The following is a 23,992-nucleotide window of genomic DNA, read 5'->3' as shown; positions in this document are numbered from 1 at the left end:
TGCCTGAGCAATACTTTTATACTCCTCCCTGGTTATTTGTCCAATCTTCCACTTCTTGTAAACTGTTTTTTTGTGTTTAAGACGAGCAAGGATTTCACTGTTAAGCCAAGCTGGTCGCCTGCCATATTTACTTTTCTTCCTACACATCGGGATGGTTTGTTCCTGCAACCTCAATAAAGATTCTTTAAAATACAGCCAGCTTTCCTCAACTCCTTTTCCCATCATGTTATTCTCCCAGGGGACCTTGCCCATCAGTTCCCTGAGGGAGTCGGAGTCTGCTTTTCTGAAGTCCAGGGTCTCTGTTCTACTGCTCTCCTTTCTTCTTTGTGTAGCATGTGAGGTCTCTACCAAAAGCTTGTCACGTATCAATTCTCACAATCATTGTGAGATGTATGCCTGGGTGATATTTAAGAAATAATGTACCTATATTGAAATTATGCCCTTATTCTCCTGGAGCGAGAGTGAGCCGTCAGGAAATTATATGACTTGGTGGTGACCCATTCAAGTGCGATAGAGTTTCACCCCTCCCTAGCTAGCTGAATATGTAATGCATTGCTCAATTGTCCACCATTATAAACACACAGAGAAGTCAATGGAAACCCCCTAAAGAAATCCCCTAAAGAAACTATAATCAAAACCACTTAAAAGGTAAAAAGGATCATTATAACAGATGGGGATGTCCCTTTGTATGAATAAAGACAAACAATTGTTTCAGTATAACACAGAGATGGGAGAGGGCCTCTGAATCCTAGTACTGAGGAAACCCCTTGTGAAACAGAACATTTGGACCCTGTATTCTGTGAAACCAGCCACCTCTGCAACAGATTGAAATGTGGGGTGTGGGGAGGGGGGGGAAGAGGCTCTAGATTATTAGATAGGAAAGGTAGCGTAGGCCCTAATTTGTGTTTTATTATTTTGTTTTGTATTGTAACAATTTGCTTCCATCACACTCTCCAGTTTCTAGCTGAATCACTATTCTTTTTTAACTAAATCTAGTTTTGTTTTATTTTCAGTACTCACAAGTGCTGTGTGTTTATACAGGAGCTGTTATTTAAGGTAAAACTGGTAAACTGGGATGCAATGTTCCCTTAGGAGCAGAGGATCAGGGAATTTCTGTGAGTAGCCAGTGCCAGGGACTGGATATCACAGGGTAATGCTTTAAGAGGGCTCAAGGATTAGCCTCTGATTAGCCTGAAAGGCCAAGACAGGGCTGGCATAACTTGGAGGAGAGTACTTGAGTGTCTGAAAGGCTGGTGGTGATAGGGAGCTGACATCCAGCCCCATGGCAAGTCTCACTCTCGCTACACACACCGAGCAACTAGGTGACTCAGTCCTGTGTACCCTGAGAACCATCAGAGTTTTTCACATCTTTTCATGGTTTGCATTATATCTCAATAGCAAGATTATCTCACAGTCATACATACTTTGTCCCATTCCTGATCCTCTGCACTGCCTCCTCCCTTCTTTGTGACTATATGGATCACTTCCCTTCCCACTGAACAATGTCCCTACCATGACTATAGCAATTGTGTATGTGGAGAATTAAAATTAAGGAAGTATTGAATGTGATGTAGAAGCTGGAGAGGATTCTTATGCTTAAAAATTTTGGCATCCTGGCAAGGAACAAAAACAATACCACAAGTAATGAACAGAGAGAAACTGAAACAAACAGCATGTTCATGTTCAACAGTTTGTTTCAAGTCCACAGACTGGGAATTATTTGTTAGAAGTATTTGGCAGGGATTTACAAATGACAGAAACATTAACAGAAATTGGGATCTGTTGGCAAGAAGATTGACTTACAGAAAATGGGGTGACATTTGCAACGCACAGTATTTGCAATTAGTAGTTTGACCAGGTAGACCTATAATAAACTTTATTCCAAGTGTCTGGACTTCCTGGGCCTGAAAAAAAATGGATGAAAGCAATAGAAGAATTTTTAATCCAGTGCTTAATTTCCAACTAGGAAGGGGAAAGGAGGAAGCAAGAATAGTTATTTGTCTAGGAATTACAGACATCTCAGAATCAGTGTGTTTTAAGGAGGAAAGGATGCAGAGATGATCAGAGAAGTGGGGGGGGATCTATAGAGTGGATTGACAATTCTGCTAAAATCCACATTGCTTTTTGTCTTATTCAGATTGATTCACCCATTCCCTAGTTCAGGCACATGCTTTAGCTATCAGAGAGAGCACTCTCTCCCCTCAGTGTTCCTTCAGCACAGCAGGTGGTTGTCCTTAACCCTGAGGAAAATCAACTGAGTGTTGAATCAAAACCCCCCTAGTGGGAAAAGCTTAGCTCTTTTGTCACTGCTCCTCCTACCTAGACAGGCAGACCTTAGTGGTTGGCTGAGAAAGATTGTATCCTGTTCATCCCTTGCCCTACTTCCCATGGTGCTTAGCACATCAAAGGAAGATGTCTTGCAGCATGATGGGGAGACCTAGGGGGTGACTCCAAGAACAAGACATAAAAGAAGGAGTATATAGATCCACTTACCCAGTGCAGATGGTACACTGACACACTGGGTTAAAATACTACAGTTGCGGAGAAGGCCTTGTGAAATCTGGTTAACATAGAACAGATTGTCATAGGTGCCCAGCCTCTTTTACACAGGAAAATTGCCAAAGGTAAGAAAGCACTAGATCCTGCCATCCTTATTCATACTGAATAGTACCTTATGCCTCGTTAGTTTTAATGTGGTTACTTGCAGAGTATAGTATTACTCAGCATGAGCAAGCGTATCAGACTCTGGCCCAAAGAAAGGCTATCCATGATTGAGAGAGGCAGAGAGTTTAATTGAACAAGCTTGAGACAGGAAGATAGGTGATTCTCAGTTTTAATCACAACTATGAGTGACCTTGGGCAAGCTGCTTAACTCTGTCATTCAGTTTCCACTTCTGTGAAATGGGACATATAGCAATACAAACTGCAAGTGCTGTCCCCTGGGCATTATAGTTTGCATGTATGTAACATCCTCCCTCAGAGCACCATAGCTTTACAGACAATAAATCAAGCCTTCCAACACATCTATGAAGTATTTTTATCCCCAGTTTATGGGTGGAGGTCAAGTGCCCAGGGTCGTTCTTCATATCTGTAATACAGTAAGGAAAAGAACCCCAATCTCCTGACCCTAATACTCTGCTGTAGAAGCTCCCCTCTCCCCCCCAAAAAATTAAAAAAAATCTTAAAATCTAACATCCCTGAAGCTTGGGAAAGTCTGGAGCTGAACTCTGCAATTCATCCTCTTAATAAGAATGTATAATGGCAGATCTCTTTACTAAATCTAGCTGTATAGCTTCATTTTATTTCCGACTCCCTCCATATGTATAATTTCTTGCTGAGCCCTTAAATTCTCCATATACCTTAAAGTCACTCACTTTAATGCCTAGCTTTTAGCCAAAGTGAAAGAGAAAATTCTTCTTCAGTGTATATGGCTATCAGAATGGCACAGTCTGTGTGTGTCTTCAACAGACAAAATCAACTCTCTCCAAAATATGTTTCGCCTCCGCACCCAAGTTCCCAAGCATTCATTGAGTTCACATCCCCAGTATTCAGCATTCCTCCCCTAATATCAGGTCAAAGAAACACCAATGTGTCCCCAGGCAAACATTTTTTAGATTGTTTTGTTTACTCAATTAATTTGGTCCTGGTGACAGATGATGGATTTAAAGCCCCGGAACCCAAAATGAAGTTTATTCACAGGACAGGAGCACCAGTAACACAAGCCAACAACCCCAGCTCACCTCCTCATCCTACCAGTGTGCTTCAGTAATGGCTTGGACAGATCTTCCTCTAGTAGTATGAAGGTAGTATAGATTCCATGGTCCATTCAATCTTTGGCTAAATTTCCACATGACACCAGCCATCAGATCATGATTTTTAGTGACTACCAACCTGAGGCCAAGGGCTTTCTCTCTTGTTCTTTGTACTTTGAGCCATCTGTTTCAGTCAAACAATTCAAATTAATCACCTAGAGACACTTTTATAGCTTAGAACTTTGAAGACTGATTAATTTTCATTATAGAATAGATCCTGGATACCAATACAGATAGTTAGGGCTACATCCTCAAAGGGCTACATCCTCAAAGGGACTTCAATATCACAAGGCTTAACTTTATAGACTTTCCCATACAATGGACTTCACAGTCCAAGTCTGGCACCTAGACTCCCTTTACAATACATGGGGAGAGTTATGTGCCTAAGACCGGGATTCACAAGAAGCATGCTGAGCAGGGAACCACTTACTCTAGCCAAGAGGAAATCCTGAGGAGAGGGGTGTGACCTAACTCTGGTTCCTCTCATTGACTTAGTTGCTTAAGTCTGGACCAGAAGGAGGCACATATCTCTACTTCGGCTTCACAGTTGGGAACCCTCTCTAGGAGCCTAAGCTGTTTTAGTGGCAAGGGTGCTCACTTGAGAGGTGGACAATGCAAGTTCAAGTCCCTACCTCCACCTCAGGCAGAGAGAAGAACTGAACCTTCCACAGGTCTTCCACATCACCAGTAAGTGCCCTACTCAGTAGGCTAACGGTCATGAGAGTCCTCAACCCATCTTCCCCCACTGGCCATTTTGTGTGGGCTTAGATACTGATGGCACCAGGACTAGCTACATCATTTATTCTCACATTCAGGTCCTTCCAAAGTCATCTGGGTATTGAATAATGACCATGCAACTGGCTTGTCTGTCCCTGCTGGCTCTTAGGATTTCTGTTTCCCTCACACGGTCAAAAGATGAATCTGGATGGACAAAACTGAATTCCTCCCACCTCTTCTACCCGAGGCTTTCCCTTCAGCAACTGTTCAAAAGCCTTGATTTGCACTGCAGGCAGCTCTCATGTTCAGCTCCTTCCACAAAGTACCAGAGGAACTCACAACCTCAATACACATTTTAATGCAGTTCATCATATTGCTACCTGCAGTTTAGCCCAACATTTTGGAACAATTCTTTGCACATATCACATTGAAAATAAAAAGCTGATCCAAGGTAGTGCTTCAGTATTTCATATTGTGGGGAAATAAGAAAAATGAGGAATAGGAAAGAACTTTATTTAATGAGAGAAAGAACTAAATTCGTCTCAGATATAACTTCACTGCAGACAAAGAAGTGATTTACACCAGGGATACATGCAGGCCAGAAATCTTAGTTACTGGACTGTATCAGCAAACAGACTCTTACTACAAGAAAAATTACTCTGACCATAGTAGGGAATAGAAATGAGGTGGATGCCTTTCAAGGCCATTGCCTTCAGCTCTCTGCAATGAACCATTATGTTTGCAGTGTCCCTGCTGGAGTGACTCCCATCACCTGCCTGGATAAACAAAGCCAGGGAAAGGACAAAGTGTACTATAAAGAGATTAAGCGATGGAATTAAGAGACACAGGGAAAAAAAATTGAGAACTCCCAGCTAGACAATCTGAGAGCCAACAGATCAGACAATAATTCAGGCAAACATGTTGTCCTTTGCTTTAGCTGTGTTAGCATGCAGTGACAAGCTTACTTGTTAGCTCGAGCAAGGGTAAAATTCAGACGCATCTTACATGCTAAGAGGAAAGGGCGTAATGGGGAAAGGGGAGCGTCATTTTAAAAGCAGGGGCATGAAAACTTGAGTTCTCAGTTTCTGCCTCAAAAATTGCTCTTCCAAAAAAAAGAAATGTTGAATTCCACATCAGAGCAAGAGGAACCCCACAGGTGCAAGCACCAGCAGAGGCAGCAAATCATGTTTATTGCATTCAGAACACTTTATATTGCCAGTTCATTTTAGGAGGAGGGTTTTTGAGGGATGAGGTGGTGTCACTGGGAATGGAGTGAAAGGTCAAAATCTGTGCTCAGAGATTAAACTGACAGCAATTGGTGTTCCTTTCCAGCTTTCCCCTTCTAGAATCACAAAGCAATAAAGCTCATATTGCAGAGTAGACAGGATTAGAAGGTGCAAAGGACAGTCCAATAAGCAAAGATTTAAAGAACCACACATTTGTAAGATTGGCCAGTCTAGGGGTAAGCCATGATAACTGTCTGCAAGTGACTGAAAGGAGTAAATGACAAGAAGGGAGAGGAGGTGGCTGGCAAGAAAACACATGAAATTCACATTTTAATATTTTTCCGGAGGGAAAAGGGAATTCATTTACAAATAGGTTGAGTGGAGGTTGTGCTTCGAGAGGAAATGAAGTCCCAGGCTCATCTGATGAATGGAGGATAGGTCTGATTTCTTAATATCAAAGGCTACCCGCTAGTCAGTCTCTGGGAAGTTCATGAGCTGAATCTATAAAGGAAAAGCACCCCTCATTCTCAAGACTTAGATAAGGGACAAGAGACAATTTGTGACTATAAACAAGGATGTGGTGTGAACATAAGTTTAAATTCATATCAACATAAAAATCAGAGATAACTGGAAAGCAGAATTTTGTTTGTTGTGTGTTTTCATTTTTCATTGAAATTTTGTTTTCATAGCTATGTTCCAATGAGCTCAGCAGTTTTCTAGCTGCTGTTCTTCTTTGAGGCCTAATTCAGTTTTTGTTCTCTGGTTGTGTATATCAGTTAAATAACCATTGCTAGTCTAAGACTCTGTAAGTACTTTTTAACTTTGGATCTTGTGGGGAGATGTATAATAATGGATGTAATATACAGAAGGGGGGGAACAGAGTTCACTTTTGAATCATATACACTAGTATTAAAAGGGGGAATCAAGGGAGACATACTAAAGTCCTGAACATTAAATATTTAAAATAAGGTTAACTTGGTGGCAGCAAAGCCTTATAATTATTCTACTTTACTGAAAATATCCATCAAACTATTTTGGCAGACAGCTGATCAGTTAGGATCAGAGATAATCAGAACATTACAATTTCTATCTGAATCAAGTTATACAGCCGAAAAATTCTCTCTCCCTCTCCCTCACACACACACACACACAGATAGAGAGAGAGAGAGAGAGAAGGAGGAGGAGGAAGAGTTAGTCTCACTAGAAAAAGGCTAGAAATACAAAAGGTACAGTTTCAAAGAACACTTTACATAGCCACAGGAAATTGAGGGTGGGGTAGGGGAGAAGACCTTCCAAGTATCCTTGAGAGTGCATCACTTTTTATTAGTGCTGAAAGCTGTTTCTATACTCCACGTTTTGGCTGTGCCAAATCATTTTATTTGTAAATAAAATGAACAAGCATATGAAATACCTCCTATTTTCGAGAACTGCAATGACACTCATTATCTGTAGCCCTGTATACTGCATTCTGTGGCTAGGCAATTTGCAAACTCAATGTGGAGTAAGCTAATAACAAACAAGTATGTATAGTACCAACATAATAACCAGCTACTTCATAATCTACTGGCAAAATGCAACTATTAAACATAGACCTCAGTTTAGACAGTTCAGTATGCAGCTGACACAGGCCAGCCATGGGTGTTTAACTGCAGTGCAGACATCCCCTAAGCGTTCAGCATCTCTGAAAATAAGGCCACTTTTAGGTGCCTAAATACACATGTGGGTGCCTAGCTTTAGGCAGCCCAGGTTGAAAATTTTAAACTTATTGATTTGGCCAGAGAAAGACAGAGCTAAAAAATAAAATCCGATTCTCTTTAACTGAGTATGAGATGCTGTGGGAGGAAATGCAATCTTTGGCTGCATAAAGAGGGGAATAGTGAGTAGAAGTAGGGAGAGGATTATACCTCTGTATACGACATTGTTGACACCAGTACTGGAATACTAAATCTAGTTCTGGTGTCCGCTTTATTGGAAAGGGATCAGAAAGCCATTAAAAAAAAATATCAAGGACTCTATGAAATACCCAGCACTGTGAGACTTAAAGTGCTCAATCGGTTTAGTTTATCAAAAAGAAGATTGGGACTTGATTGCACTGTATAAGTACCTTAATGGGGTAAAAATACCAGGCACAAAAGGGCTCTTTAACCTAGTGAAGAAAGGCAAACACGAACCAATAGAAGTGATTAATCCTTGAAACAAACAACTGAGGGAAGTGGTGGATTTTCCCTCTCTTGAAATCTTCACATCAAAATTGGATGCCATTCTGGAAGGTACATTTTAGTCATACACAAGTTATTGGGCTCAACACAGCAGTAACTAGATGACTTTTCATGGAGGTCAGACTAAATGATCTACTGGTCCCTTCTGGCTTCAAAAAAATCTATGAAACTATTATGTCAAGACCTGGTCTTTTAACCACAACAAAATGCTTCCTCCCTGGCTTAGTTTCATTCTGGAGCTACACTTAATTTGACAGACAGTTCACGATTAGCCATTGTTAGCCATCACAATAGCCCATTATTTCTGCAGAACTGACGCCCTAACACAAATCAGAAAACTATCACTCATTTTGGCAAAGGGTTTGGATCTTTATACACAGCAAGTCATGGTAGCAACCAAATAGAACTTGTAATACTGACAAAACATTCAAAAGAGAAATACAAATAAGAATCTCATCTGACTTTTAAATGTCAAGTAAATGGATCAAAAACTGCAGTGATTATCTCCAAATATGTAATCAATGTTGAATTTTAAGTCCTATTAAAAAAGGTTTGACAAACCAAAATGTTTCAATTTGGGTCACCCTGACCCAAAATAAAGTAGTTCATTTAATTTTTTCTGGTGAAAAGTCATCAAAAGAGCATTTTGATAGAAAATCCATGACCAGCTCTACTTGTGACCAAAATACTGTTGTTACGCTGCACACCACAGCTATTTTGAAATGCAGCTCCAACAGCAAAAATAGAACTCAGATCCTCTGCTTCAACAGCACAGGCCTCTGCCATTTCGGGAGATAAAGGAATATATCCACTAGCTATTACCAACATCGGACACATGAAACACAATTGAGTACTTCTGATTCAGTCTGGCAAAAAGTAGTGCTATGAGCATGCACACGTGCAATACATGCACAATTATCTCTATACCCTTAAATATACCCATCTAAATACTGAAATACACACCTCACAGCTTTCCTAAGAATCCATAACCACCTTCCTATCACCAAATCAAAATAAGTCTTGGGGAGTTCAGTACTGGGGAGTTCAATGGACGTTTCACACTATTTTATACTCAACAGCCCATTGACTGTCACTTTCAGTCTTATCTCTGCACATATATACTATAATGTGTGTGACAGAGTTGGAGGTGCTTTGTAGTAATTTATGAATACCATATGTTGACCTGGTTATTCAAGGTTTAATGTATGAATATGTATCAGTTTAGTTAAATAGCAGGCTATAAGGAAAAATAAGCAGGAAAGAAACAGAACAGCTCAAGATAAGGCCACGTTTCTGCAAACATTTGAGGGTTGCTAAGCGACGCTACTAAAGGAAAAGGCCTGCACACACCAGACATCAAAAGGCCAACAGCAGTTTAAAAAGGGACTCTCTCATGGGAGAGGTGTATTTTTTCAGGAGAGTAGTTTTGGGGAACAAGACTGAGACAGGCACTTGGTGGGGTGTGTGAAGAAGTTAGGCCTGCCAAGCTTATCATCGGGGCTAGTAAGCCTTTAAGTAAGATAGACATGACCATAGACTGTTTAAAAATCCTTCTCTCTATAAATGTTTGTTTCTGCTGTTAAAACAAACAATATTTTGGTTTTAGGAAGGCTATCTGATCACTGTATATCAGTGGTTGCACTTCTGAGGGGAAGAGACACAGGTGGCAGAACTCAGTCAGTCCTGCTGGATAGCAGGGCCGCCCAGAGGATTCAGGGGGCCTGGGGCAAAGCAATTTCAGAGGCCCCTTCCGTAAAAAAAATTGCAATACTATACAATACTATATTCTCGTGGGGGCCCCTGCGGGGCCCAGCGCAAATTGCCCCATTTGCTCTCCCCGCCTCAAGGGAAAAATAAACCTTCTGCATCTCGGTACAAACCCAGTTTTGAGAAAACTTCTTTACAAGGTATCACTGGTTCTCAGCATCAGCTAGTGCTAAAAGGCTCATTAAAAGGGTTGGACAAATATTTTCCGTCAAAACTTTTTCTGGATCGAAAACTAGGGGGTTTTAAAAAGCAGAAAAAAATCACGGACAATGTCTGCTTTCCTTCAAAATTTGTTGTGGATTTTTTTAATTGAAAAGCTGAAATTAGTCTGCCAAAACCTGAATATGGTTTGGGGTTTCAGAAGTGTGTCTCCAAATATTTGCTGCTTGCTGTGTTTGATTGTTTAAAGAAACAATAAAAAAATTCTGCTTAAAAAAAAATCCAAAACTTTTGAACCACCTCAGCTTGTGACCAAACGCCTGAGCCCATCCAGTCAGAGATTTTTCCAGGTTTCTGATACTTTGCTGGCTTCCTTGACTCATATCTGTCTCCATAACTTTGGGTTCATTTAGGTTAGAACATAAGAACAGCCATACTGGGTCAAACCAAAGGTCCATCCAGCCCAGTATCCTGTCTACCGACAATGGCGAATGCAGCGGCGGCTCCAGGCATCAGCGCACCAGGCATGTGCCTGGGGTAGCAAGCCACAGGGGGCTGAATGAGCTTTAGGGTAGGGAAGGCTGTGCCTCCCAAACAGCCTGGCCCTGCCCCCTATCTGGCCCCACCCACTTCCTGCCCCCCAACTGCCCACCCTCCTCAGAATCCCCGACCCATCCTGCTCCTTGTCTCCTCACCATCCTCCAGAGAATGGAGCCCGGGGCCTGGGGCAAATTGCCCCACTTGCCCGCCCTCTGGGCAGCCCTGCTGGGTAGGCATGGTTGAGACACAGAGTGTGGTAGCCCGGGGCTTGAGCTAAGTGTGGAACTGTACCCCAGGACTGGTAAAGACATAAGTCATCTCAATGAGTGCACTCAGAAACCAGAACGGGGACACAGGTGTAACTGGTCCTGTCAACCACTACTGATATGGTCATTGGTTATATGGCACAGGATTAATTCTTACTGACAATTAACATCCAGTCAACATTAACTCTACATAATGTTATGTTCTGAAGTCAAGTGTCTTAAATTGGTTGTTAGTTGTTTTTGAAGTCAACAAGATATTTCACTTTGCATTTCCTTTTGCTTAACTCCAGGCCTTCGGCGATGTAGGATAGATATTATACAGGCACATAGAGTGTCTTGCTTCAAGTTCAGATGACTTGACAAAATAAGCAGCCCTTACAGCAAATTGCCTATAAGAGCTATGGCCATAGTGGGGACACATCTCTGGCATTGTGAAGGTTCCTCCCCCACTCTGAACTTTAGGGTACAGATGTGGGGACCTGCATGGACACTTCTAAGCTTAATTACTAGCTTAGATCTGGTAACACTGCCACCATGCAGAAATTTCAGTGTCTGGGTCACTTTCTGTCCCCCCAAAACCTTCCCCTCCCTGGGCAGCCTTGGGAGGCTTTTTCACCAAGTTCCTGGTGAACACCGATCCAACCCCTTGGATCTTAACACAAAGAGAATTTAACCATCCCCCTCCCTTCCCCCACCAATTCATGGCGAGTCCATATCCAATTCCCTTGGATCTTAACACAAGGAAAAAATCAATCAGGTTCTTAAAAAGAAAGCTTTTAATTAAAGAAAGAAAGGTAAAAATTATCTCTGTAAAATCAGGATGGAAAATACTTTACAGGGTAATCAGATTCATATAGCCCAGAGGAACCCCCTCTAGCCTTAGGTTCAAAGTTACAGCAAACAGAGGTAAAATCCTCTCAGCAAAAAGGAACATTTACAAGTTGAGAAAACAAAAATAAGACTAACACGCCTTGCCTGGCTATTACTTACAAGTTTGAAACATGAGAGACTGATTCAGAAAGATTTGGAGAGCCTGGATTGATGTCTGGTCCCTCTTAGTCCCAAGAGCGAACAACCCCCAAACAAAGAGCACAAACAAAAGATTTCCCTCCACCAAGATTTGAAAGTATCTTGTCCCCTTATTGGTCCTCTGGTCAGGTGTCAGCCAGGTTTACGGAGCTTCTTAACCCTTTACAGGTAAAAGAGACATTAACCCTTAACTATCTGTTTATGACAGGCATAATTTGTGATGATAGTTTATGATTACAGTTGAAGTTCATCTTAAGTCCTTGAAAACTCTCATTTCACTACAAACCTCAGTCTTGTCCCTAAAACACCGCCTTCATTAGAAAATGTGGATGGGAGAGACATATCTGTCAGATAGAGTTTGTGTTAGATAAAATAAAATAAAAAAGTTTATAAAATAAACAAAGATGGGATGGATTGTTATCTAAGAAGTGGAACTCAAACAATTAGTCCTTTCTTGGTGAAAAGTAGAGCTGGGTCAGTGCAAAAAAGAAGAAAAAAAATCCCTGCAAAATACCACTGGAGTCACTTCAATGATATTTACAACCCTTTTATTCATTGTCAGTTAACATTTGTGCACTATTTTTTCCCCAAAAAATTGCTTGAGGAGAGGAAAAATGTCTCACAAATATTCACATTAATAAACATTTGTGGGACCATTTGCATACCACCACCTTGTAAGATCGTTGCTTTCCCTCCTCTTTATAACAAATGTCAGTCATATAATTAGGAAGTAGAAACATCACCATGTCATTTAGGTGGCTCAAACAGCAACCACTTGAAGACATCTTCAGAATAAATAGCTTGAACTTCCCAGAAGTTTAAATAAGTCTGTAAAAGTCTTTGTTGAAGCATTTTAAATACTGTGGATTAGTAATATATAAAATCAGAGAGTCTATTCACAGTTAATTTGGGGAGGGGGGCTAAATTCTCTAACTAAAAAAAAATATGAATAGTTTGCCCAGTTCTAGGTAAGACAGGGGACTTTGACTATTTCAAAATCTAAGATCTCCTATTATAATAGAAAGCCCCAAAAATCAAATCTCAGGTAGATATTGTTGAGGCAGAGGAGGAGGAGGAGGAGATCATTTCAAAAGGGTGTCATAGTTTTAGCTACAATAAGTTTTATTTGCCTCAGGCTTTCCTCTCTGTTCCCTGAGCTGCTTCTCTCTGGTACACTCAAAACAGGTGAAGCCAATAGTAACATCTGCAGGAGATGGCACCCAATGTCTTTTCCACCAGCAATCCTTCCTCTCTATATAAAAAAGTAATTGTTGGGATCTTCGCTGCTTATGAATAATATATTGGGTCCCAAACTATGATGCAAGAACCCTTGGTCCACAGGACAATCAAAATGATAGAAAAAAATTGCGAGGACTGTCAAGGACTGAGACTTAGGGGGCCAACAAGAGGATTTCTCAAAGTACTCTGCAAACAAAAAATATTGAGAATGACTGTAAAATGTTAATACATTCTAGCAGTGCAGTACCATTTTTGTAGTCATTTATTGGTTTCCCAAGATAACTACCCTTTGCTGTGTATTTGTATTCATCCAGTGAGCACTAAGTAGTGTATAGCCCTTGTGTTAGCCTCTATGCACGCATTTTGAATTTCACCCATGACAAATCTAGTTTAGGGATTGTTCAAAGGTTCTATAAGCAGAGCAATAGCGGGGAAGATGTTTTGAGCTCTCACGTAACCAACCAGCCACCACATCTTCTAACATGTAGTGCAGGTTCAACAGATCCAGAGCACTTCAAATAATTTCCCTTTGCAGGAAGGATGGTCTAGCTGTGAAGGCATAAGACTGGGAGATAGCGGGTATAGGACCTATTGCCCACTTCAGTTAATCATATCTTGGTTTCTTCCTCTCTATCTCACAGGGTGTTCAGAGGCTTAATTCATTTACATTTATAAAGGACTTTTTAGATCTTCAGATAGCAGAATTATTATTTCCCATTTTGGCAACTGGCTGGTTTCCGATTAACTCCCTTCTTCTGCTGTGCAAAGTAATCAGATCCCACTGAAACATAGCATCTCTATGCCTCAAGGCAACTTTCTGCTTTTGTGCATGTCAAGACCACAAGGCTCACAGCTCTACAATAATTACTGATCTACTTACACATCTGTGCCAAATTACACATCTGAAAAGAGCAAAGTGTAAGGCTCGTTTCCCCTAAAACAATGCAATCTCTAGACAGTCTTTTCTCTGGTGTTGTGAAAAAGTATTTCACTAGCACCGATGGTAGTAGCAGCACAAGCCAGATTTTGCAGTCTGCTAAGGCAATTTGGCACTGCAAAGGGACCTTAAAATGGCTGGAGAGGCCAGTAGAACATTCCCCCAGCACAACAAAGTTCTCCACTGGCATAAATCTGGAGTAGAGGAGGCAGTTGTGCCTCCTCTTATGCCAGGTGTTCCAGGAACCCCATAATAAAGGCAAGGAGGGGGAAGGTTGGGTTGTCAGGACAGGGAGGAGAACGGGAGGAGGCATGGGGGAATGGAACAGCAACAATTTTTTTCAGGTGTAAGGTCCCTGAGGGACAACCATATATGCTAGTGGTGAAACATCTTCACTGCAAATTTTACAGCCCTACAGCCCGAATAAGCTGACAAGCCAGCTGTGGGTGTTTAATTTCAGTGTAGACATACTTTAAAGTAGCAAATTCTGCAAGGTGCCTCTGTAACGTTCACAGGAGTTCTAAGCATTGTCTACAGAAGAGTGTGGAAAATGTGCCATCTATAATATAGTCAGTATGGCCCCTATTAGGGAGAAGTGTGTGTGTGCTCCATAGCAACTGCCAACCGAGCTCTTTAAAGGTGACCTGTGAAGCTATTTTATTGTAAATTAAAGAGCTCTAGATATACGTGCTGAATTCCCCATGTAACCAGGGTAATAGGGAATTCAGTACATTAACAATATAAAATAGCTTTACAGGCTCTCTCTCACCCAGCATGTTCTCTGCCAGTGATGTCATACCTACCTTAGAGACTAGATGGCATTTGTATGGAGGAATCAGATAAGATTTTGTACAGGTTATTCCTTGATTCAGATTAGAAACTGGGCACGGCAATTCAATGTTCACAAACAACTCCTCCAACTGATCTTTTCTTCTTTCTGACAGAGGCATCAAGATCTCCCAAGAGAGGGGTTTTGTTGCTGTTTTCTGTTTAAAAAGAATCAAATACCTGTCCACACCATACAACTGTAGGTAATCTATCATGTATGCTTGTCTGAGCTGCATGTATGATCTCATTGTGAGTTCCCAAAGGAAGATAGAAAGTAAACTGGGTTTGGATCATGCTGCAGGCGTTGGCTGTTGAGGAAAACGTTTAACTCATAGTTTGCACCTGCATTATGGAGATGAAACACACTAGAAATGTTTTGGAAAAGCTCAACTGCAGGCCCCATTGACTACAATAGTCTGCCATGAGCTTCATATCGCCATTCAAGAGCTTGTCAATTGCTGAGAAGGACTGAGCTTGGTAGCTGCAGCAGATGTCATCAGAATAGATAAAGTTGTGCAAGAGATTGTTGATGCACACATTGAACAGTATTGGTGAAAGAACTGAACCTTGAGGAAGGATATTGATCTGCCACTTCCAAGAGCTACAGCAGTTGCCCACGTGCACTCTAAATCACCTGTTTTGGAGAAAGAGCTCTACTACTTTGACTACCCAATGCGGTTTTCAATAGGAGCCCAGTGACAAGAGTGGTACTTTGAAGGGCATGGTCAGATGATGGGCATCTAGGATTAATCTCTTTTTGTCTGCATATAGACTGAGGGGGAATAAGCACGTTCTTTGTCTTGGCAGGGCGTGGTGCCAACCAGGATTGTTGCTGTAATTAAACTTGCAATGCCAGCAACATCAAGCATGTTGAAGAAAAGAAATATTGGCCACCTATTTATTTTGCACCTGCAGGAGTTAATTCTTGTAACATTGTCCATTTTTAGTGTCATTGTAGTGGAGAATTATCTGAGGTTTCTTTTTGTCTCCTTCTACACTCTCATTGTGATGTATCATCGATTGGCAAGTCAGTAATAATGCTTTCTTTGGAACAATGGAAACCAGGGTGAGAGTAGATCTTAAGCAAGTTAATACTAATGAAGAAGCTATCTCCAACTACACATCTTCCAGTCTTATCTACGTATCTCCAGGGCTAAATACAAGCTCCCCATTGTCCAAAGATGAACCTGATGAACAATCAAGGGAAACATGGTCTTCCTTCTCAGAGCAGCTCTCAACATAATCTTGCACAAAGTCAGTATAATCTAATATGCTGTGATCACATGAGAACTCACTTTCAGAGTTTCAAATTATTTGTATAGGGTCAGAAGCAGAAATATTGGGCCTGTTTGTTCACCATCTTGAATTCCACAATACAGAAAATCCTCTCAAGAGAGTGTCCTGAGTTGGCAGTGTTTGGAGCACAATACCTCCACAGAAAATCCCCTCAAAAAGTGTTAGGCAAAGAGAGCCAGCATCCGTCTACTCTGTTAAGGATACCTAACCAGCCCAGACTGGAAGGAACAAGCCTTACTGGAATACCTTCTACCTTCGGATGAATGTAGGCCGCAACCACTGTCACTGCAATTCATCATCAGTTAGCAAATGCTACCTATTACAATACAAGATTCTCTCACTGGAAGCAAACATGTACATAGAACTGCTACAAATACATGATGTAGCATGTTTGGGGTGCATTTCTACCCTACATATTTTTTGATACAGAAAAATGTTGTGTCTTTCTATTTTTCCCCTGCTGAATTATGTACATGTGCCTAAGTGACAATGTTCAAAACAGCATAGTTGGAGGGCCACTAGTTCATGAGTTATCGCAACATACATGCTCATAGGGTGCAACATTACCCGCTGAATGTGGATGAGTGTTAAATAAAGCACTGAGGCAGAGGCCAATGATTGAGCCAAAGAGCCAGACAGGAAGTTGCCAGACTGTGTTCTATAACATAAGTATAGTACATGGAAGCCATTATAAATGTAGATCTGCTTTGATATCCTCTAACCAAGAAAACAGAGAGGGGAGTAGGTATGAAGCATCTCTCCCCTGTCCCTGACTGCCTGAAAATAATAAGCTAACTTCCAGCATGCAGTTTTATTATTGGCATTTGGGTAACACCTATAGGTGCCAATCAGGATCAGGACACCATTATGTTGGCCACTGTACAAATATGGTAAAAGACCGAAGTGCTGCCATGCAGCAGTTCTGTGAGCGAAAACACTTCCCCATGTTTGCACACAGAAAAGGGCTGCTGGTGGGAGCAGAAATCAAAATGAAAGGTAGCAAGAGAAGGAACTGTGTGTGCATGTGTACTGAAAGGGATTGTGTGTGTGTGTAATTCCAACCCACTGAACTGTTCAGTTCAGCAGATAAACCAGAGGGACTGGGGAGTGGGGGGGGGGCAGGAACCACTGTGGTTAGTATTCTGAACACATTAAGAGGAGTTTACTTTGCAAACACATGCTGCTTATTTACTGTCTAATGCAGAGGAATAAGCCAACACTAATGGTTGTTACTAATTAGATTTTTAAAGAGCTCACTGGGAATTTGTAAATCAAAGTTACTGTGCCAGATTTGGAAGATTTGGACATATTTTAACTGCTTGACTGTGTGGCTGACGTAGGCAAAAAATAGCCTTAAAATGTGGCATTATTATTCAACTGTGTTAGTAGCTACTACTCAGTGTTAATTATGCATTAAAAGCAAAGTTATTTATGACTGTTTGGGGCAATATTTTATTTAAACTGTATATTCAGGCTTCCTTGACAGAAGGCTGCTTTGCATGCACTTTATAATTTAGAGGAAATACACAAAACAAAATAAAAACACAAAAACAAAACACAAACAAGCAAGCAAACAATGCCCAGATCTCATTTGGGAGCTAACACACTAGTGAGTTGCATCCAGTATGCTGAATATAAATGATCACTTGATCTTATGCTCTGACCTAAATGCTGTCTATTATAGGTGCAGCTGATGCACAGTCCCTAGCTAAGAGGTCAGCACAAGACCTCTGGAGCAGTGGAAACTTAGGGTACGTCTACACTACGGGACTATTCCGAATTTGCATAAACCGGTTTTGTAAAACAGATTTTATAAAATCGAGTGCGCGCGGCCACACTAAACACATTAAATCGGTGGTGTGCGTCCATGGTCCGAGGCTAGCGTCGATTTCTGGAGCGTTGCACTGTGGGTAGCTATTCCCTAGCTATCCCATAGTTCCCGCAGCCTCCCCCGCCCCTTGGAACTTCCGGGTTGAGATCCCAGTGCCTGACGGGGCAAAAATCATTGTCGCGGGTGGTTCTGGGTAAATGTCGTCAGTCACTCCTTCGTCTGGGAAAGCAACGGCAGACAAGCATTTCGCGCCTTTTTCCCCTGGATTGCCCTGGCAGATGCCATAGCATGGCAATCATGGAGCTTTTTTTGCCGTTTGTGACTCTCACCGTATGTGTACTAGATGCCGCTCACAGAGGCGATTCAGCAGCGCTACACAGAAGCATGCTTTTGCTTTTGCATGACAGCAGAGATGGTTACTAGCCATATTGCACCATCCAAACCCTTCCATAAATTGGAACTGAGGATGATCATGGCTACCAGTCCTTTTGTACCATTTGCTGCTAGTGCCCCTGGTCAATCAGCCAGGGGCGCAAAAGCCAAGAGTGGTTACTAGCCATATTGTACCTTCCATCGTTTTGTACCATTGGCTGCTGTCATAAGTGCCCCTGGCCGATCAGCCAGGGGCGCAAAAGCAAAAATTGGGAATGACTCCCTGAGTCAATCCGTCCTTTTTGGTATCTAAAAATAGAATCAGTGCTGCCTAATATAGGCAAGTGTGCTAGAGAACCACCTGCTCTGTGTCAGAGCCCGCAGAAATTATTATCTGTATGCTATTCACAGGGGGTGCTCCTGTAACAACCCCACCTGTTGATTCCGTTCTTCCCCCAGCCTTTCTTGGCTACCGTAGCATTGTCCCCCCACTTGTGTGATGAATTAATAAAGAATGCAGGAATAAGACACACTGACTTGTTAGTGAGAAATGAGTGGAAGGCAGCCTCCAGCTGCTATGATAGTCCATACAGGACATTAAGCAGTGTGTAGGAGAGAAGCCCAGCATCCCACTGCTAGTCCAGGGGCAACTGAATCTTTTCTTTACACATGAAGGGTGGGGGCTGATGGAGCTCAGCCCCCTGTTGCTATGATGAGGATGGTTACCAGCCATATTGCACCATCCATCCACCAGAAAAAATTAGGGCCAATAGGCTGATGACGAGGACGGTTACCAGTCCTTTTGTACCATCAGCTGAGGCTGATGATGAGGATGGATTTCCATCCTTTTGTACCATCAGCCGCCCATGGCGGGGGGGGGGAGCAAGGATGTTGGTGTTGAGTGCTGCACTATCGCGTCTATCTGCAGCATTCAGTAAAGATAGGGTGACATGTAAAAGAGTCAGAGGATTGTTTTACCTTTCGCTTCTGGGGGTGGGTGGGGGGTGGGTGAGTAGATTGCCAAGCTATGCCCTGACCCGCGGGCACTGTGTTTGACCCTAGAAGCATTTGGAGCTCAGCCAAGAATGCAAATAATTTTAGGAGGCTGCAGGAACTGTGGGATAGCTTCAGTCCTCCAGTCCATGCGCATCCATTTGATTCTTTGGCTTTCCGTTACGCTTGTCACGCTGCAGTGCGCTGAGTCCCTGCTATGGCGTCTGTCTGGAGATTTTTAAAAAAGGATTCTGAATTTCATCTTCTGTAACGGAGCGCTGATAGAACGGATAGAACGGATTTGCCTGCCCTTACAGCGATCACATCCGCATGGTCCATGCGGGAGCTCTTTTTTTTATTTTGATTTCGGACTGCATCGCCACCCGTGCTGATCGGAGCTCCACGCTGGGCAAACAGGAAATATTCAAAAGTTCGCGGGGCTTTTCCTGTCTACCTGGCCAGTGCATCCGAGTTGAGAATGCTGTCCAGAGCGGTCAGTGGTGCACTGTGGGATAGCTCCCGGAGGCCAATACCGTCGATTGCGGCCACACTAAACCTATTCCGATATGTTAATACCGATATTAGCGCTACTCCTCTCGTTGGGCAGGAGTACAGAAACCGATTTAAAGAGCCATTAAAATCGATATAAGGTGCCTCCTAGTGTGGACGGTTGTGGCGTTAAATCGGTTTTAGGCTCCTAAAACCGATTTAAACGCCTAGTGTAGACCAGGCCTTAGTGAGGCCGAAGTCCATGTTGAAACATGCTAATTAAACTCATCTCAGACACCTCACTAAAAACAAATCTGTGTGAAAACCCCTTCTCACCTAGTCACAATGTTTCATGAATTGATTTCACCTGGTTTGATGTTCCTGTGAGGTGGGAGGGTCCTAGACCCCAAGCGCCAGGCCAAGTCCGGAAGCCTACACTGCAATGAAACAGCTCCACAGCTCTAGCCCAAGTCTGCTGGCGTGGGCCAGCTGCAGGGTTTTCTTTGCTGTGTAGTCATACCTATAGTGTCTGGTCAAACAGAACAGTTAGTTCTCCCCAAAATTGTTTTTATTTTAAACTTTTCAATTCTCGAAAAAAAAATGAAAAGTTGTGTTTTCAAGTTGACTCAAAAATTGGTTTAATTGACAGTAAACTGACCAAAATAAATCACTTATTTGTACTTAGGAATGTGTACACACACACACACACCCAATGCCACACTCAGGGGAACCAAATAACTTGCTGATTAACGTGTTAAAACTGACCAGGAACACAATAAAATGTATATGAACTCAAATCCCCAATCCAGATACAGAAATCTGTGGCTCAGCTCCACCTGTAAATACAATAACAAGTCCCTTTACAGCACTTCAGGCCCCAGAAAGTTCATAAGAGACCTCTGCAATAAATGCAAAACAATGGGAAACTCGCCTATTTTAAGGTTCCTTCTAAGGGCTGGTCCACACTAAGAATCGGGGTCGAACTAGGGTACGCAAATTCAGCTACGTGAATAGTGTAGCTGAATTCGAAGTACCCTAGTTCGAACTACTCACCCGTCCAGACGCTGCGGAATCGAAGTCCGCGGCTCCAAGGTCGACTCCGCCACCGCCTTTTGCAGTGGTGGAGTACCGGAGTTCGAACTATCGCTTCCGGAGTTCGAACTATCGCGTTCAGATTAGATGCGATAGTTCGAACTCCGAGAAGTCGAACTCACCGCGTCGACCCGGCTCGTAAGTGTAGACTAGCCCTAAGAAAAGGCTCAAAACAAAACTCAGGGGGCTAAGCCAACATGCTGCTCTTGGCAAAGCTAATGAGCAGCCTGTCTAAAAGCTAATAGAGACAGCACTGTGCAGCAAGCACTGCCTGCTTCTTCCTTACCACAGCACTCCAACCAATTTAGTATCAGAGAGCAGCTTCCTGGTTTTCATGCAGTTATCACCATCTTTCATCATGTTTATTCCCCCCCCCCCCACATCTGCACCTGAGAGAGAGATGAGGGTGTTGCCTACTGGCTATTTGAAAAGTTATTCCCATATAATCCTGGGGGCGGCGGGGGGGGGGGGGTAGTGCCCAGACGTTTTCTTTCACTTGAGTGTTTCCTTGCACTCTAGCAACCAGCCAAGGTGTCATCTCCTGAGCTCAGTGTGGCTTTCACGGTCAGGCTGGGCTTGTGAACTGCTGAAGGGTGCATGCTCCACTCCGCTAGTACTCTAGGCCACTCCTGAAGAGATAACAAATTAGGCCCTGCCAGGCTTATTGCAAACACATCTATTGGTTACTTGAGAGCTTCTTTCAGCCAGTGAAGAGTAAGAGGCTGTGATGAGACAGCGTTTTTTATATAGTCTCATGCCAATAGTAGAAATTGTTTTAATGACTTGAGAATTGAGTGACTTGTGATACTAAGGAGAGAGAGGGAGATCTCTCTTTATAATTATTAGTCCTGCTGCCATAAAATTCCACTATAAAATAAGCATCTTTGAAATGTTAGCAGAGGAGCAAATTTGAAATCCTGGCTGAGGATCTCATTGCCAATAGGGCTTCACAGACAGTTCAGATAATGCTGCCAAACCTGCAACCACAAAGCACCACACCAACACTCATGTGTAGGGCCCTACCAAATTCATGCCCATGAAAAAACCTGTCATGGACCATGAAATCTGGTCTTTGGTGTGCTTTTACTCTATATTATACAGATTTCACAGGGAAGACCAGCATCTCTCAAATTGGGGGTCTTGTCCCAAAAGGGAGTTGAAGCGGTGTAGTAAGATTGTTTTAGGGGGGACCACAGTATTGCCACCCTTACTTCAGCACATCCTTCAGGGCTGGGGTACCAGAGAGCAGCAGTTGTTGGCCAGGTGCCCAGCTCTGAAGGCAGCACAGAAGTAAAGATGGTAATGTCACACAATATCATCCTTACTTCTGCACTACTGCTGGCAGCAAATCTGCCTTCAGAGCTGGGCTCCTGACCAGCAGCCACCTCTCTCCAGCTGCCCAGCTCTGAAGGCAGTGCCGCCGCCAGCAGCAGCGCAGGAGTAAGGGTAGCAGTACCGCAACACCCCCACAATTCTTTTTTTGGGTCAGGACCTCTACAATTAAAATTGTGTAATTTCAGATTTAAATAGCTGAAATCATGAAATTTATGATTTTTTAAATCCTATGACCATGAAATTGACCAAAATGGACTGTGAATTTGGTAGGGCTCTACTCATGTGCTTTTCACTGCTCATGCTGATTGGCAGTTCTCTGGTGGTAACTTCAAACCACTCTGTGCAATCAGAGTATCTCTCTGTTATCACTGCACTGGTTAGGCTTACTGCATATATTCCCTCCCTTTTGTTTAGCAGGAAAATGCCACCTACTCCATCCCTGAACTCTCCACACAAGCACACTCAGCAGAAGCCAAATTAGAGTTTATTTACGTAGTGTAAAACCAGACTCATACTGACTTCAACTCAGTTATTCCAGATTTACATTAGGGCAAATGTGTGCACAGTTTGGCTCTAGGTGTGAGTGCTTGTGTGAAGAGAGGCTAGAGGGGATGGAGATTATCAGAGGGGAAGTGATTCTTGTTTGTATAGTTATGTAGGGCCTATTTTCAAAAGTTGTTGAGCACTTGCAGTTCCCATTAATGACAACAGGCATGAATCAGGCCCTTTGAGATATCTGAATGAAAAGTGCTACAGAAATGTCACTAAATGTGCTAGCCAATTTGGTGATCTATATAATCACCAGAGTTATATCAGTTTGTATCACATACTATACAACGTGTTAATAGAAATGTCAGATTCATGCAACCTCCTAAATCCACTCTTTTATAATAGACCTCAAGACAGAGACCATGTCTTACTTGTACTGGGAGGAATCTAGCTTTTTTATTTTATTTTTTTAAAAACACTATAACAAAACTAATGCTTAAATATTTTGCATCTGCACTGGTTGACTACATGTTCCCTTTTCTTTACAGATGATGGATGTTGTCAATGGGGAGAGAATGCCAGTCTTCTACTGGACCTACTAAACCGTGCAAGGAAGTCAGAATATCCAAATCATCACATTAAATGGGTCACAGAGCTGTACACTTTACAATCCAGTTTTGCAGACGGTTCAAATTCTGATTTTACATTCCACAAGAACAGGAGACCATACAACTTAAATCCATCTCTGTGATCACAACCATAAATGTGAGCAGCAAATGTTATAACACCTAATCCATTCTAATGACCATTTTTAAAGTATAATGGGATTTTTTCTTGCAGACCATCTCAGATCTCTCCCTGCATTAGTGAGGCAGTGCAGCAATCTCTCAGTAATGTGGTCATTAAGTTTAACATTTAGGACATTTTGGACAATAAAAGCAAACACATCTGTAAGGGAAATGCCATCTGTGCGTTAATGTATATAAATACATGCATGGTTTATTGTGATGATAAATTTGTTATGTGAGTTGCTCTAAAATTACAGTGATGAGGACCATCTAAATACTTAGATATAGGCAGACCAACAAACACACATTGGCTACAGAGATCATATCACTTTAAGAAAATTGGAGAGCCGTTAATCATTTCTACCGGTTCTAGTTTAACTTAATCCAGTGTTTACCACCTATAATTTTTTTGCCAAAAATTATAGCAAAAAAAAAAAAAAAACTTTTACCACACAGGATTCTGTAATTGTCACTTTGCTGTCTCTAATGGCTGCTTGGAACTCCATGGTGAGCGAGGCCCCTTCAGATTCTCCTGTTCCAAAAAGCATATGACTTCATTACTTGAGGG

General features: G+C 42.2%; 2 long non-coding RNA genes across 2 annotated transcripts in view; one reads left to right on the top strand and one right to left on the bottom strand.

The window, feature by feature from the left end:
* LOC123370251 overlaps window positions 1-23,472 on the top strand; it is a 48,081-nt gene extending 24,609 nt beyond the window's left edge. The window contains exon 3 of the long non-coding RNA XR_006579329.1: window positions 23,185-23,472. This is a non-coding gene — a long non-coding RNA (uncharacterized LOC123370251). The remainder of the gene's footprint in view (window positions 1-23,184) is intronic.
* Window positions 1-23,992, bottom strand: part of LOC123370250 — an 87,023-nt gene that overhangs the window by 39,506 nt on the left and 23,525 nt on the right. The window lies entirely within an intron of this gene.

The sequence above is a fragment of the Mauremys mutica genome, chromosome 4 (assembly GCF_020497125.1).
Source record: "Mauremys mutica isolate MM-2020 ecotype Southern chromosome 4, ASM2049712v1, whole genome shotgun sequence".
Taxonomy (NCBI): Eukaryota; Metazoa; Chordata; order Testudines; family Geoemydidae; genus Mauremys; species Mauremys mutica.
The sequence above is the reverse complement of the archived record's forward strand: the minus strand, read 5'-3'. Positions and strand labels throughout refer to the sequence as shown.